Source organism: Condylura cristata, unplaced genomic scaffold (genome assembly GCF_000260355.1).
Source record: "Condylura cristata isolate star-nosed mole 26May11 unplaced genomic scaffold, ConCri1.0 scaffold00029, whole genome shotgun sequence".
Taxonomy (NCBI): Eukaryota; Metazoa; Chordata; class Mammalia; order Eulipotyphla; family Talpidae; genus Condylura; species Condylura cristata.
Window position 1 is genome coordinate 9740671 of NW_004567130.1, and position 15342 is coordinate 9756012.

General features: G+C 48.4%; 1 protein-coding gene across 2 annotated transcripts in view; it reads left to right on the forward strand.

The window, feature by feature from the left end:
• OSBP2 (oxysterol binding protein 2) overlaps positions 1-15342 on the forward strand; it is an 88993-nt gene that overhangs the window by 11739 nt on the left and 61912 nt on the right. The window contains exon 1 of one of the 2 annotated variants that reach the window (XM_012731164.1): positions 14268-14297. The exons of the other annotated variant lie outside the window; for it this stretch is intronic. The gene's annotated coding sequence lies outside the window, so the exon portion shown is untranslated. Of the gene's footprint in view, positions 1-14267; positions 14298-15342 lie in introns of those variants that run through there. 2 annotated transcript variants of the gene reach the window in all.

Below are 15342 nucleotides of genomic sequence, written 5' to 3' on the forward strand. Positions count from 1 at the left end.
CTGCTCCCGGCCTGCTCCCGTCTGCCCAGAGCCGGGCTGTCCTCTGGGCACGAGCAGGTGCTGCTCCGGCCTGTTCTCAGTGCAACACCCCACTGAGCACCCCCACATGGCAGCTCCCCTCTCTTCTGTGATCCTTTCCAGGGAGAGCTGGATTGTACGGGTGCGGGTCACATTGTGGCTCTTGATTCTGCTGTCCCCGAGCTTAAGTGTTTTCAAGAAGAGGACGAGTGTCCCATAGGAGGGCATCAGACCACCCAGTGTAAAGCAACACAGCGTGAGGCTAATTTAGACAACAGGATCATGCTTTTTGTTTTGCTTTTTAAATCAGAACAGTTTGAGGTCTGGTTTGGGGATTCAATGATGACCCAGAGCTTCCTTCTATTTACTTTCTGCCCCCCCCCCCGCCCCCAGGACACCTGTCTCACAGATGCTTCCCAGGCGGCCCTGCCCAGCACGCCTGAATGGCATGTCCTCAGGGGCCAGGCCTTCCCGCCTCTGTGGCTTTGGCCTCCCTGTCACTCTTGGGGTGCACTTTTGCTGTGGGAGCTGGACAGAAATGACTCAACCTGACAGGAGCCCACATCTTATCCTGCCTTGCAAGAGAGCTAGAAAGCAAGAAAGTGCTTTGGGGGGATACATTCCAGTTTCTTTCCAGAATATAGAAGAAATGGAGTCCAGCCTGTCTGCTGCTCTTCTCTCCCACGAGATCCCTCCTCACTCCCCATTACACAGGAGCCCGGTTCGCCCCACCCTTCAGCCCACCTCTTACTCTTTAGAGTTCCCCTGTTCATCGTTTTTCCTTGGGTACGAGCATTTCGTGTGTGCCAGCCAGAGTGCTCATTCACTGTGCAGTGAGACCCGCTCACCTGTTTGCGTCTGCTCAAACCAAGAAGATGCTGAGCTGAGTGACCCCAGACTGCACACTCAGCCCGGAAGGAGCCCCCAGCTCCAGGCAAGCAGAAGGGGGTGGTTATGTAGTGTCATGGAAAATGGCCAGCCAGCCACTCTTGCTTTCTGGTGCCAGTGCTTTTGCAATTAATATGCCCCCCTGGTCTGTGTCTTCTAGAATATGGCAACGTGCTTGTACAGTAGCTGAGACCCCAGTGAGCACCCAGCTGCTGAGCATCTCACCAGTGGGTCTCACGCAAGCCCTGCTGCGTGGACATGAGGGGTAAACACCTGGCTGGCCCGAGTCTTCCACACCCCGCTGTGATGCACCAGAACACAAAGTGCCATTGAGCCCTTGAAATTTAATTCTTTTAGTGGTTGAGGGTAGAACTTCCGGGTCCCCTCATTTGAAGCTGCACAGTTAATTCCATGTATGTATTTTATTATTAATATATTTTAAATGCATACAGAACTGGGGTACAAGCCAGAGGTGCAGGGGCAGTGAGGGGATTCACCAGAGAGAGTGGGGAGCAGAACAGGTAGATGGACCAAGTACACTGCTGAGGGGAGCAGTGGGCGGTCAGGAGAGGTCTGCCGCGCCATGTGGGTCAGCTCCGGGGCGGGGATCAAGCTCATGCTGAAGCGGCTGTGGCCGCCTGCAGTGCTGCATTCTTACCTATTGCGCCACCAGGGAGGACCCTTATTATAACATTTAAAAGGGTTTTTTCCCCGCTAATATGTGCACACGGGAGAGGCACGTGGGGACCACTTGCACACAGGCAGGGACAAGCAGCAGCCCGCCGCCACCTTCCCTCCCGCCACACCTGCACGTGGCTGGCGCTGTGGCTGCCCCCACACATGGAGTCATCGTCCTTTGTCTCGGGCCCCAACAGGAATCGTGGATGTGGGTCCCGTGGCCAGGGCACCTGCCACCCGCCTCCCAGCTCTCCCTTGGAGCCTGCCTCTGCTGGAGCCACCCCGACATGGGGTGAAGCATTCTGGCCTTGCAGGCAAGAGGGCCCCGTGGTGCTGGGCTGGCAGAGGTGGTGCTGGGCGGTGTGCTGGCTGCTGTGGGGCACTGAGAGCGAGGGCGTGTTCCTACTCCTTGAGCTCAGCGAGGAAGGGTGACTGTGTGGACAGTCAGCTCCAAGAAGAGCACAGGCTGGCCCTGCCACACGGGAGGTCTCGGGTGTGCTGGGTGAGTGAACGGAGGTGCTGGAATCTAAAAGCAGACTTTTGCCGCTTCAGAGCTCTGCCGCTCCGCACCCGCTGGCGACAGCACAGTGAAGGGTAGGAACAGGGTCGGTGCTTATTAGGAGGGAACACTCAGGAATGGGAGCTTCACTCCAAAGCTGGCGCAGGAATTCCCCAGGCCATGCTTGCGAAGAGTTAACCAGCTTTCCAAAGCCCAAGTGCTCTCCTGTTCCTGGAACTAGCAACCATTGTATCACCCTGAGCCGGAGGGAGAGGGAACTAAAACATGCAGGTTGGATTTTTATTCACTTTGGTGCTATGGCTGCCTTCTGCTGAAAAGCTTGAGAAGGCGCTCTGCAATCACAGACTGAATCTTGGCAGAAGAAACTCTGCCTCGTGCCAAGGTCCTCGCCCTTTGCACTCTCCCAGGGACAGAGTGGCAGCCCTGAGTGATGGCCGGCCCTGCACTGGCCTGTGCTGGCTCTGGGGGGCCGGTCTGCCCAATGGGGGAAGGCGGGGCTGCTGGCCTCAGTGAGCCCAGAGTTCTGCCCAGACGAAGGAGCCTTGTAGTTGCAGGGGCTGACCCTGCAAGAGGCGTGTGGAACACAGGTCGTCTTGATGGGCAGCCACCTTTTGTCTTCAAGGCATACATTTAAACGGAAAAAGTCTTTATTGAGGTTTAATTGGGATGTTATAAACTGCCTATATTTAAACTGTACAATTCTGGACCTCCCTGATGACTCAGGGATTAAGTCTCAGCACTATGAAGCTATCGCCAACCACTGCGACCTGAGTTGGATCCCAGGCCAGGGAGGTGACCCACATGGCGCGGCAGACCTCTCCTGTCTCACCCTTCTCCCCTCGGCAGGTACTTCATAGATCTGCCTGTTCTGCTCTCCACTCTGTCTCTGGTGAATCCTCTCGCTGCCCCTGCACCTCTGGCCTGTAACCCATTTCTGTACGTATAAATAAAAAAATTTTTTAAAAAAGAAAGTTGTCTTCTGGAGAAAGTTGACATTCTGTAGAATGACTGTCCTCCCACAAAATGCCTCGGAAGCAGGAATGGCATTTTCAGAATCGGCTGAGGTGTTCACAGTGCAGTCCAGGGCCTGGTCTTCCAGAGCTACTTCTAGGACTGTTTGGTAAAGTGCTGGAGGCGAAAATCCTTGGTTTTCATTCTTAAAAACCAGAATGGCATTTCCAGAAGTTGACATGTATTTCTGGGAATTTACTAATGAGAAAGGTGTCTTTCAGACACTTGGGGATGAAGGAACCATTCAACAAGTCTGTTTTAGGTTCTGTCCTTCTGGAATTTGTTTTTGTACAAGGTGTGATTTTCCACCTTGTGGAAGGTTTACCAGATGATTATCTCATTTTCCCAACAGAATTCATTTTGTTTTGAACACTCTCCTCTCCACTGATCTTTTTCAGTTCCTGAAGCCGTTTCTCAAGGCCTGTCAACGTATACCATGTTGGAGTGTATTTTGACAGCTGTTTAGAAGTTCCCTCCCTTAGTCTTTCAAAGATTTATTGGGTTCTTTCCCTTCCCTGTAAATTTTAGAATCAGCTTGCATCTTATTTAAAACATCCCTGGGATTTTGTTTGGGCTTGTACTTTAATAGTAGATTAATTTTTCCTCTCTGTGTCATGGATGGACCACGTGTAACCCCTTGAATAATTTGAAGTATACCTCTGGAGCAGACAGTGTCTTATACATGGACTGCTTTATATTTCTGAGATAGGAAACTTGCTTTCTTCCAAAACGTTTAGAGGTTAGTATATTTTAAGTCAGTATATGGTAAATTTCCACGGCACACTCCCCTGTACCCGGTGCTCGGAGGTGAGGATTCAGTGAGAATAAAACTAAGTCCTGCTGCCAGAGACCTCACTGTCTGCAGTGGGAAGGGAGACAGATCAACAAGAAATTGTGGTGGGATGTGCCTGATGCTTTACCCTGGCAAAGGAAGCACAAGGGAGGCACCTGGCCCCATTCGGACATCACAGTCTTCTTGGAAGTGGTGATGGATAAGCTAAGGCCTAAAAGGGAAGGAGGAATTATCCTGGCGGAAGTGAGTGGAGGACCAGTGGCCTAGAAGTGGACAGGCCCACGAACCCAAAGACAGTGTGAAGGTGGCAGGAGCAGGGGTATTGCAAGATGAGGGTGGAGAGGCCAGCAGGGGCCCAATCAGGCAGAATGAAGTCTCTTCCCAGACGGTCTCTGCTGGACACCAGCGGCCGCCGGTGGAACCTGCCACTCATCTCTGCTCCTCTGACTGCAGAGCAAAATCTGACTCTGCCACATTGAGGCAAGACAGTGTCTCTGGGGCCAGTGGATCCAGGTGACAGCCAGGGAAGGAGGGAGGCAGCAGGATTTGCAGGAACTTCAGACTGTCCTGTTTGCTTTTCGTGGCATCAGCCTGGGACCTCAGCTGTGTCATCTTCTAGCCACATCGCCTGGGACAGTAGCGCTAACCCAACCCCGCACCCTCTTAGTCCCCAACGCTTTTTTTCTGATTGTACATTCTTCAAAATAGGATTGATTGATTTATATCAGTGTTCATCTATCTGCAGTGCTTGCCTGCCTCTCAGGTGCAGGCCCCACAGAATCCCCACCACCGCTTCACCTGGGCACCACCACGGTAGTCCCTGTGCTCTTCCCTCCCCATCATCTGATCCCTCTCCACTCCTCTCCCCTGCCGGATGCCTCTGATTTATACTTGCTACATTTTTTTTTAATTGAGGCAACATTGGTTTACAGTGTGGAACGGGGTTAGGGTGACACCTCCTCCGATGTGGTTAGCACACTGCCCTTGCACCCCGTGGCGGGAAGAAGCGCACTGTTAGTGAGGAGGTTTAAAGTGTGCCACCCCCGGGCGGTGTCCATGTAAGTGGCAGTGCTGACATTGCCTACCAGGTGGGGAAAGAGGATGCAATCTCTTCTTAGCTCCTGTTAATTCTCAGCGTCACTGGATGCAGCATCCCCCACCTCCCACGGAAGAGCTTCCTCCAAGCGCAGCCATGTGTGGCATGGGGAACCCGTGGCCATGGTGAGCACAGAGCTGGCCTCTAGTGCATTGTCTCCTTCCGCTTGGGCCCTCAGTCAGGGGACTGAGTGTGCTCTGGGGTGACTGACAAAGCAGCGGAGACCTTTGGCATGCTTCAGTCTGACAGATTTAGAGAGGAGCATAAAGTGATTTTGCTGTAGCTCAGAGCCGCGGAGATTCTGCAAATTACGCATCTCCGTTAATGCAAATCAGACTAGCATGTAACTTGCGTCTGTCATGCCGGGAACCGTGTTAATTAATAGGATGTAAATGTTGATTTTTGATTCAGGGCTTCTTGGAGGGTGCATAATTAATTTTTAATAACTTTGAACAAGTCTACATGCAGTATCATGAAAGGGCAAAATCAGTGTGCGTTAGCCTCCTCGGGCTATGCGTGAGTCATCTCAGAGATGGTGCCCACACGGAAATGCTCAGTCCTGGTATGCAGAGAGCAAGCACCAGCTTTTGACATTGTCCCCCTCTTGGAAAGAACTTCACTATTTTTGAGCTTAGCAGGTGGTTTATGGTTTATGGTCCAATCATCTTGAATGGTTTATGGTGCCATTTCTGAGATGTTTCCTGGAGGTGTGGGGACAGGTTCTGGAGGGATCCATGACCAGAGTGGGAGGGCCTGAGGCTGGCAGACAGGTAGGCTGTGCCCCCTGGTGCCTGCCGAAGGTGGATTTGAGCTTCTCTCAGAAGCAGGGTCCGCACATCCTCCCTGTCTCCGGGGGCACTTGCTCACACAGGTGGGTGGAGTTTCCTCTCCACTGACTTTACGGCCTCAGTTAGATACTTGCAGAGAGAAAACCAAATTGCAGAGCACATGAAAATTAGAAGAAAAAGTAAAACAAAACGTTAGAGCCCCTGGACAACCCAGTGCAGTCCCGTGGGGTTCACCACATAGAACAAGCCTTTGCTTCAGCTCCTGAGCCCCCTGGACGGCCCCTCTGGTTTGATCAGTGGCAGCTTGGGTGCAGCCTCTCTAGAAGGCAGCACGCACATCCAGAAGGTGGACACAAGCACAAGGCAGGGTGAAATTTCCTCTAAGAATAGGGTCTGCCTTTGAGATTCTTTCTCTGTAACAGCTTTGCCTCCTCCTCCAGGGAAACTCTGTCCCCATTTTAAGGCACAGCTTAATGTTATTTTGTGCGGTGTTATTCAGGGATAGGAGGGATGTGACTCCCAGGGAGAGCATGTGTTGGTTCTTGCGCACCTCTCTGTGCACGTGACCATGGGTGTCAGTTAGAAAGAACCAGGGCAGTGGGGTGACGAGTCTCTATGTTACCGAGTGTGGGGGCTGCAGAAGGAGACCCTGGCCATGCAGCTTCCTTGCAGAGGCCCCTTGGGTGGGCTGGGGTCCTTGGCCTGTGGCTGTCTCAGCACAGCGGGCTGATCCCTGTGTCCCCTCAAGTTCACACTCGGCCTGCAGACGTTGCAGGCTCAGTCAAGGCCGGTTACGTAGCCCGACAAAAATAGTGGCACTGCTGTTGATCTCTTTTTCAAGGAAAGAGAGAAGAGATAAGACACATTGCAACTGTCCCCCATTGTGCAGTGGTGTTAGCTGCTTCTCTCCTTCCCACCCACACATGATTCATGAGGGCTTTGGAGGAAGGGAAAACAGACATGGCCAAGTTGGTCTTGGGAAGTCGAGGTCTCCATGGGAGTTGGGGGAGAGAATGCTTCCAGCGTTTCCCACCACTGGGCTCATCACCCGTGTGCCCATAGTTTTCAGGCAGTACTTCAGGAAAGTGTAAGCATCAACTCCAGAGGAGAGTAAAATTTGCATTTTAAGAAAGGGGGCGTGAGAGATGGGTGGGATGGGGGATATGTTATAGATTAAATGATGTTGTTGTTTGAGACGTAGCTTGCTGAGAATCCACTGGCAAATATGGTAAAGGGTCATTTTTAAACCCGTAAGCTTTTACATCAGCAATTGAAAAATCAGTTGAGGGATCATTTTGCTGTTATCTCTTGCTTGCCTCACTGTATCATGTGGCTGTCCTGAAACCAAGGGGAATAGGATCTGTTGAACTGGTTTTTAAATTCCATTGTTTGGAAGGAACTTGACAGTCAGACTCGACGATCTATTTAAGAACCGCCCTTCTAGTTGCAAGAGCTTGTGTGTTTTGGAGACTGTGCATGAGAGCAGTTCTCTTTTATTACGTCCAGGCCACTGCCTTGTGAAATGTGTTGTCAATCTCCATTTTGCATTTTGGAGAGAGGACAAATGTGGGATGGCAAAACCTCAGCTAGTGCAGAGAGAGGCACGGACCGAGAGGCTCACAGCCACCTCCCAGACCGGCCCAAGCCAGCCCAGGCCAGTGGGGTTTCTGGAGTCTTTGTGGTAAATGTTTTGAGAACCCAGCTGGTCTCCTACCCTATCTCCAGATGGTAGACAAGTAGAAATCACCAAAAATGCAGGAGTGGAGTCAGAGGATTGATGACAGCAAAAATTCATAAGTATTTTGAAAACAGCAAAATAAAAGCCACAGCAAAATAGGAACCACACACAGGAGCTACAAATCACTGTAGTTTACCTAATAAGAAAATAGTTTCTGAATGCAAATATAATCTGCAGTTTATAACTGGAGTTATAAACCTTTTTGCAAATGCTTCCCGGAAACATCTACTTATAGGCCCGGGCGTAAAAAGTTTGTACTGACTCATTTTTTTTTTTTTAAGATTTATTTTTTTGCACATACAGAACTGGGGTACAGGCCAGAGGTGCAGGGGTGGGGGAGGATTCACCAGAGACAGAGTGGGGAGCAGAACAGGCCGACTGATGAAGTACACTGCTGAGGGGAGCAGCGGACGGGTCAGGAGAGGTCTGCCACGCCATGTGGTCACCTCCGGGGCAGGCGGGGATCGAACTCATGCGGAAGTGGCTTTAGCTTCTTAGTGCTGCGCTTTAACCCGCTGCGCCACCAGGGAGGGCCCATGACCCGTTTTTTAACGAATAGCTCCTGTAGGGGTTAATTAGTCATTGTGTCTATGCATGAATCATTCCTAACCTGGGTACACCAATGGCAGTTAAAGTTAGATGAAGAGAAACAGTGTTTTCAAACTAAATGTAAAATACTCTTTGGTCGGTTATCACTGGTTGGCAACATGTTTTATAGACATAAAAGTGGATTGGGAGCTGTTTTCAGTTGTGGTTTGTCTTCTTGCCTGTTAGGGAGAAAATGAACAGTAGGAAAAGCACAAGCTCGGATGCCTTCTACCCCAGCTCTCTGAGGACCCAGAGTCTGGAACACTCGCCAGCGCCCGCCGGCAGAGGCGCTCTGAGCGCGCGCGGGTGCAGTGACGTCACTGCGCCTTGCGTTTGCGTTAGCATGCTTGATGTGCGGGTCTCCCTAACCTGTCACGGGCACTAGCTAGCTGGCGGGAGACCTGGCTTCTGTCTGACTTCAGGTTCTGTGCTCCACCCTTTCCACGGCATTGCCTGAAAACGGAAGATGAGCGTGATTAAAGCTGTATTTTAATGAGAAAGTCAATTTAAGAGTTGATTTAGGTGCCCTCCCTGGTGGTGCAGCGGGTTAAAGGGCAGCACTTCAAGCTGGCCGCAGCCGCCTCAGTGCGAGTTCCATCCCCGGCCCCGGAGGTGACCCGCATGGCTGGGCAGACCTCTCCTGACCCGCCCGATTTTCCTCTCAGCAGTGTACTTCAGTGTACATCTGCCTGTTCTGCTCCCCACTCTGTCTCCAGTGAATCCTTTCACTGCGCCTGCACCCAGTTCTGTATGCATAAATAAATAAGATCTTAAAAAATAAAGAAGTGATTTAGCTTGTGTGCCAGTGTCCCTAGAAACATCATTTACAGTAGCAAGTGGTGGGAGCAACCCCAGTTTCCATCAATGATGAATGGATGAAGAGAACATATTAGCAAAACAAGTAAAGAAAATTGGACATATGCTACAGCATTACTCAAGCATTTTTATTACTTCATTCTTTCCTTTTTTCATTATTTATGCTTTCTTTCGTTCTTTTAATAAAAGAGGTTATAATAGGAATGTTTAATATGTTACAGTCTACTTTAAATTAGTATTTTGATCATATCCCAAACAGTTTAAGACCACTCAAGTTCAATTCCAGTTACCCCCTCTTACTTTTATTAGTGCTGTTGTATATTTTGCTCATAGACGTTTTAAATCTCACAACACATTGTAATTGTTGTTTTAGACATTTGATTATATTCAACTACATTTAAAAAACAGTTCTGATGTTCTTTAACCCTTTCTGCATTTCTGTGCTCACCTTGACACCATTTCCTTTCAGTCCAAAGATCTTCAGTGTTTCTTGTGCTGCACGCTACTGGCCTGGAATTCTTTTTGTTGTTCATCTATGTCTCATCTTAGTTTCCACAGGATCTTTTCTCTGAGTATAAAATTACAGCATAGCAGTCCTTCATTCCTTCCTTCTTTCCCTCCTTTTTAAAATTTTAAAGATCTTTTTGACTTCTGTCTTCCACATTTGATATTGAAAAGACACTATTGCGTCTTCCTCCTCCTTCTTTGAAAAGAAATATCTTTTTTTTTTCCCTTTAGCTACTTGTAAGATTTTCTATTTTAAGTCTTTAGAACTGACTATGAAATATGCCTTGGTAAGGTTTGCTTTATAATTCCCTTTTTGGAGCTCACTGAACTTTCCGAATCTGTGGGCTGATGTCTTTCACCAGATTTGGGAAAATTCATGATCATTAGTTCTTTCATGCATCTGACATGTTCTCTCTTCCTTCTCTTATAAGCTCAGATGTATGATAGATCTCTTGACTATTACTCATGCGTCTTTTATGCTCTGTTTTATCTTTTCTGTTCTTTTTTCCTTCTGGACACTTTCCGTTAACCATGTTTTGAGCTCATCAACCCTGCTTACTGCTTTATGCACCTGCTAGAAAGCCTAGCCAGTGACTTCTTAATTTCAGGTACTATATTTTTAAATCCTAGAGTATCCAGTTGGTTATATTTTTATAGATGTCAATGCTATTGAAGTTCCCCATGTATATATCTATTATTTCTAAGTTAGTTTCTAATGGCCAATCAAATTGCTTAGGACACACTAGATATGCCAAGAGACTTTTCTTATTGACTCTTGACATTTCAACCATATTTATGTATTTTTGAAGGTTTACATTTCACTTGTAATAATTTCCTATAGTTGCCCTGACTGCCCATGGGCTTTATGCTGGGAAAACTGGAAGTCTTTGAGAACTTACCATGTGATGTGATGACACAAGCCATGGTAGATGTGATTACTGAAGGAAATACTGGTCTTTTGGACTGGATTTAGCTAACTGGGAGTCCCTTGGCCAGTCAAGGCTATAGGATGGTATTAGGGGTTGATTTTTTTTTTAACTCCTTGTATATCACAGCTGATATTAAGCTCAACTAATTACCTAATGTTATTTTAAATTCTCCTCCACTCTTTATTAATATATATGCTTCAAATCGGAAATTATAGACATAAATACATATAAAATAATTATATGCATATAGAATTAAACACTTTTATCATTGTAGTAAAATGTACCTAACATATAAAGTTTTCACAACTAAAGCTCTTTAAGTATATGATTGAGTGGTATAAATTATATTTATATCGTCATCACCAACATCCATTCTAGAACTCTGTTTTGCAAAACTGAACTTCTCTACCAATTAAGCAATAACTCTCTATTTCCTACTCCTCAGCCCTGACATTCACCATTCTATTGTTTTTCTCCTTGAATTTTACTACCTTGTGACTAAGCATAGTAACTTTTTTGTATTTTTGTGACTAATTTCACTTAGCATGTTTCTTCACGGTTCATTTTTGTTTGAACATATATAGAATGCCCTTCCTTTTTAAAGGCAGAATAGTACTCTATCACCTGTATATGCTACATTTTACTTCTCCATTCATCCATCAGTGGGCACTTTCTTTCACCTTTGGCTATTGTGAATAATGCTGTTATGAACATGGGACTACAATTACCTTTTCTTTCTTTTGCGTATCTACCAAAAAGTAGATTTACTTGATCACATGACAGTTCCATTTTTAACATATTAAGGAACTGCCACACTGCCTTCTCTAGCAGCTGCACCATTTTACATTCCTACCAACAGTGAAGAAGGGTTTCAGTTTCTCCACCTTCTTGCCCACACTGGTTAGTAACTGTCATTATACTAGGAATAAAACAAACTAGCAATCAGCTTTATAAAAGACAGCTTTCCTGTCTTTTGTGTGTGTGCATGTGTGTTTTCGTAGTACCCATCCTAATAGATATGAAGCAATATCTTATTCTAGTTTTTATATGCATTTCTCTAATGTTTAATGATAATAAGCACCTTTTCATATGATCATTGGTCATTTGTATGTCTTATTTAAAGAAATGTTCTACAAGTTCTTTGTTCATTTTGGGTCAGATTGTTTGTTGTTGTTGAGTTTTAGTGGTTCTTTATGTATTCTGGTTATTAGTCCCTTACCACGTACATAATTTGCAAATACCTTCTCCCATTTTGTCAAAAAAAAATTTGCCCTGTTGATAGTATCCTTTGACACACAAAAGTTTTTAATTTATCTGAAGTCAGTTTTCTATTTTTGTCCCTGCCTTTGGTGTTAGAACCAAGAAATCATTGCCAAATTCAATGTCATGGGGCTTTTGTCCTATATTTTCTTCTAATAATTTTATTGCTTTAGATCTTATATTTAGACCTTTGATTCACTTTGAGCTAATTTTTTAAGTTGTGTTAGGTAAGGTCTGACTTCATTTTTTTGGCATATGGATATCCAGTTTCCCAGCAACACTTGTTGAAAAGGTTGTCTTTGGGAATTCACTAATCCAGTACCTTCCTATTACAGATAAAGAATGGGGAGGCCCAAAGTGAAAATGACTTGCCCTGGATTTCTTAGTCAATATGTGACAGAGCAAATTTCACATCTGATGCTTTAAAAAAGCTGACTGCTAGTTTGTTTTATTCCTAGTGTCATGACAGTTACTAATTTCCATTCCACAGGAAATGAATTTTTTAACCCATTTCCTCACTACTTTCAGGGAGCAGTCGCTGGCAACAGCCATGTTTATGGCATTTACTGTAGTGAGAAAAGGCAACTCAACCTGTTCGGTGGGTTCTGATTGGTTCTGTTTGATTTGCAGAGTTATTGGCAGGGTCCTGAGCACAGCTGTGTAATGGCACACTGCAGGATGCCTTCTCAGTCTTGTCTTTCTTGCTTACTAGCAAGAATCACAAAGAAAGTGTTCTGTGGACCTGCTGGCTAAGCAGGGAGTGGCCTGGGGGTGCAGCAGGGTTGTGTGTGGCAGGGGCCGGGGAGGGGGGAGAGAATGAATTGAATAAAATCCAAAGCAGTTTTTAAAATGCCATTATTGGTATCACCTGTGCTGGATTTGTTTATTTGAGAATTAACGAGCACCTGTCAATTGTACTACGAGCACTTTGCTACACCCACAAAAACAGAAGAGATAGAAAGGAGCAGTAGGATGCCTGAGCATGGAGCCGCATGGGTAGCAGTGATTGGAATGATTAAGGGGTGTATGGTACTGGCAATAAGTGCTCTGGGGACTCAAGGAGGTGAGGCAGAGGTGGAAGCAGTGGGCAAGGTGAAGAGCTATGCCCCCAGGTAGTAAATTTCTCCTTCACAGCTGTCCCATATCACCTGCCCAGCAATGGCCACAGCAGTGTCGGGGGCATTTCTGGATTAAGGATTCTGCAGATCCAGTGGATTGGCAGGAAACTGAACACCAGGTAGAGGAGAGCAGAGCAGAGGCTGAGAGTCCATAAGGGACAGTGAGGGTCTTAGGGCAAATAACTTGAGACCTCATGGCCAGAAGGTAGAGCTGCTGTTAGAAGGGCTGGGAAATGGGGTGCGGTGTTGGGGGGAGCCTACCTAGGATGTCCTAGGCGTGGGAGCTGAGCCTTACTTGATCAGTAGCTGGGCGGTAGCAACTTCAATTCATAGTAGGTACAGTAACAGGCTGTACCAGGTATTTTAGGGGTCGTAGCTAGAGAGGAGTTTAACAGAAGAGAAAGGAGCTGCTCTGCTGGGCCAGAGAGAGTGGCAGAGATCCTGGCATAGGTCCCCAGAGGGAAGGTAAGAATGGTGCTTCTGGAACCAGGCTTGCTTGTTGTGAGGGAGGAGGAGGGACAAGACACACACATGCTTTTGTTTACAAGGAGTTTACAGGGAGTGAAATGCAACTGGACTGGAGGGCTGGGTAGATGTGGTTGAGAGCAAAGAGCTTTGGGAGGGATTTGAACAGAAATGAAAAAATGTGGAATAAGGTACTCTGCATTGTCACCTGGTTCCAATCTGTTGGTGGATTGATGTGCTGGCACCAAAGATGTGGATGGGATTGGATTCCAGGTTGGGATGGGAGCGGAAACCACAGCCCGCCCTCTCCACTAGTTTTCTGAGACATACTGGCCTCTTAGCTGGTTAACTCTTTGCTACCTTAGAGCTGTGACAGTGGACAAATGAATACTTGAGTCAAAGCCCCCCCCCACCCCCCCTTTCTTGGGGCAGGTGAAGGGCCAGTCCTCTTTGGCCTTGATTGGGGCCTCGATAGTGCCCTAAGTGGCAGCTCGGGTTACTGGCCATGCTCGCGCATTTTAAGAAGCTAAGCTGCTTTTTCCGACGTTCACCAGTGCCCTGCCACAGTGAAACTCGCCTTTGTCTAGTCGGCTGGGCAGGAGGAAAGCCCTGTACCTGCTACGGACCGGGCTGGAGGAGAGCATCGGATCCTCCAGGCACAGGCTGGTGGTCGCACGGCGCTCTTCACTCTGGAGCAGATCCTTGGGGGGCGGAGGCAGCCTCTTCGCGCGGATAGGGTGGAGGCTGGAGGAATGAGGGCGCGCCGCGCCGCGCCCGGGCCATGCTCTAGCTGACCGATACCCTGGCAGAGCAGGGCGCAAGCTTCTATCCACGCGCTGCCGCTGTCCGCGGTGCTGAAAAGGCGGCCGAGGCGGGAAGGCGGGCCCGGGGCCGCCCGGCTGCACACACCCAATCCGGGGACCGCCCTCCTTCTCCCGGGCTCGGCGCGGCGGTGGCAGCCGGCACTGCACCGAGATGGACTGAGAGCGTGGCGGCGGGAAGGCGGCGGCGGCGGCGGCAGGGGCAAGAGCTCCCACATCCTTGGGACCAGACCCACATCCACACCGGGGAGCCCCTCGCTGGTGTGAGTTGGAACAGGGGGAGCAGGCATGGGGCATTGGGTCTCTGGGCTTTTAAATTTTTCTTCCTTTGTAAATTTCTTAAGCAGCTCAGATTGAGCAGTGAGCGCAGGGCTCAGGGCTCAGGGCTCAGATCTCGGCCCTGATACTTCCTAGTCCTGGATAGAGGGCAGGCCCCTCTGCCTCATAAGCCAGGGAACAAAGGGTTGAACCTGTCTGAGGGCAGTCAGGAGGCATGTGCTCCCACCTAAGATGCAGCCCTTAGCATGGCACTGGGGAGGCTGTTGCCCAGGCTGGTGTCTCTGGTGATACCTTCTCTCTGTGTAGAGAGATGGCCCTGGGCAGCCTGACTACTGGAATTCAGCCCAGACAGAGGCCAGCCATCTTTTAGCAGGTATGGAAAGCTTGAGCCTTGCTGGGGCTGCAAGTGAGAGGCGAAGCCCTTTCCGAAACTGGTATTCTTAGGCACCTGAGCTTCCAAGGCCAGGACTTCAGGGATGACGGTCACGTCAGTGCACCCAGCTGTTGTGAGTGAGCTGGATTCATGCTGAAGAGCTCTGAGCAGGCACTCTCTGCCTGTGTGTGTGTGTGTGTGTGTGTGTGTGTGTGTGTGTTTTCCCAGCACGCAAAGGGGAGTTAAAACTCTGGTGGTGCTTGTCACAGGAAAAGCCTTTCTCCAGCTGGCCTGTACCTCTGAGTAAGCAGTTTGGGGTCACGCTGAGAAACAATTCAGCGAGAGGAGCCCTGGGCTTCCTTGGTCCCTAAAACTGTCCCCCTCCTGCGTTGAGCCATCTGCTGAATGGGGAGATGTGTTTAAACTTGATGGGTCATCTCTGCCTTCGAGCCTACCAGCATTCCGTTCCCATCTCCATCACCTGGCAAGGTCAGACAGCTAGACCTCTTGACTCCTAAAACCTGATGGGTGGGCTGTTGGGGATGGGGGCTTTACTACCTAGACTTTTGGTGTGTTGGGGGAGGTAAGTGGGGATTTGAAAAGTGGAGGTAAAGGGACCACCCTTTAGGGCCCTTGTGCTAGAATAGATTCCAAGC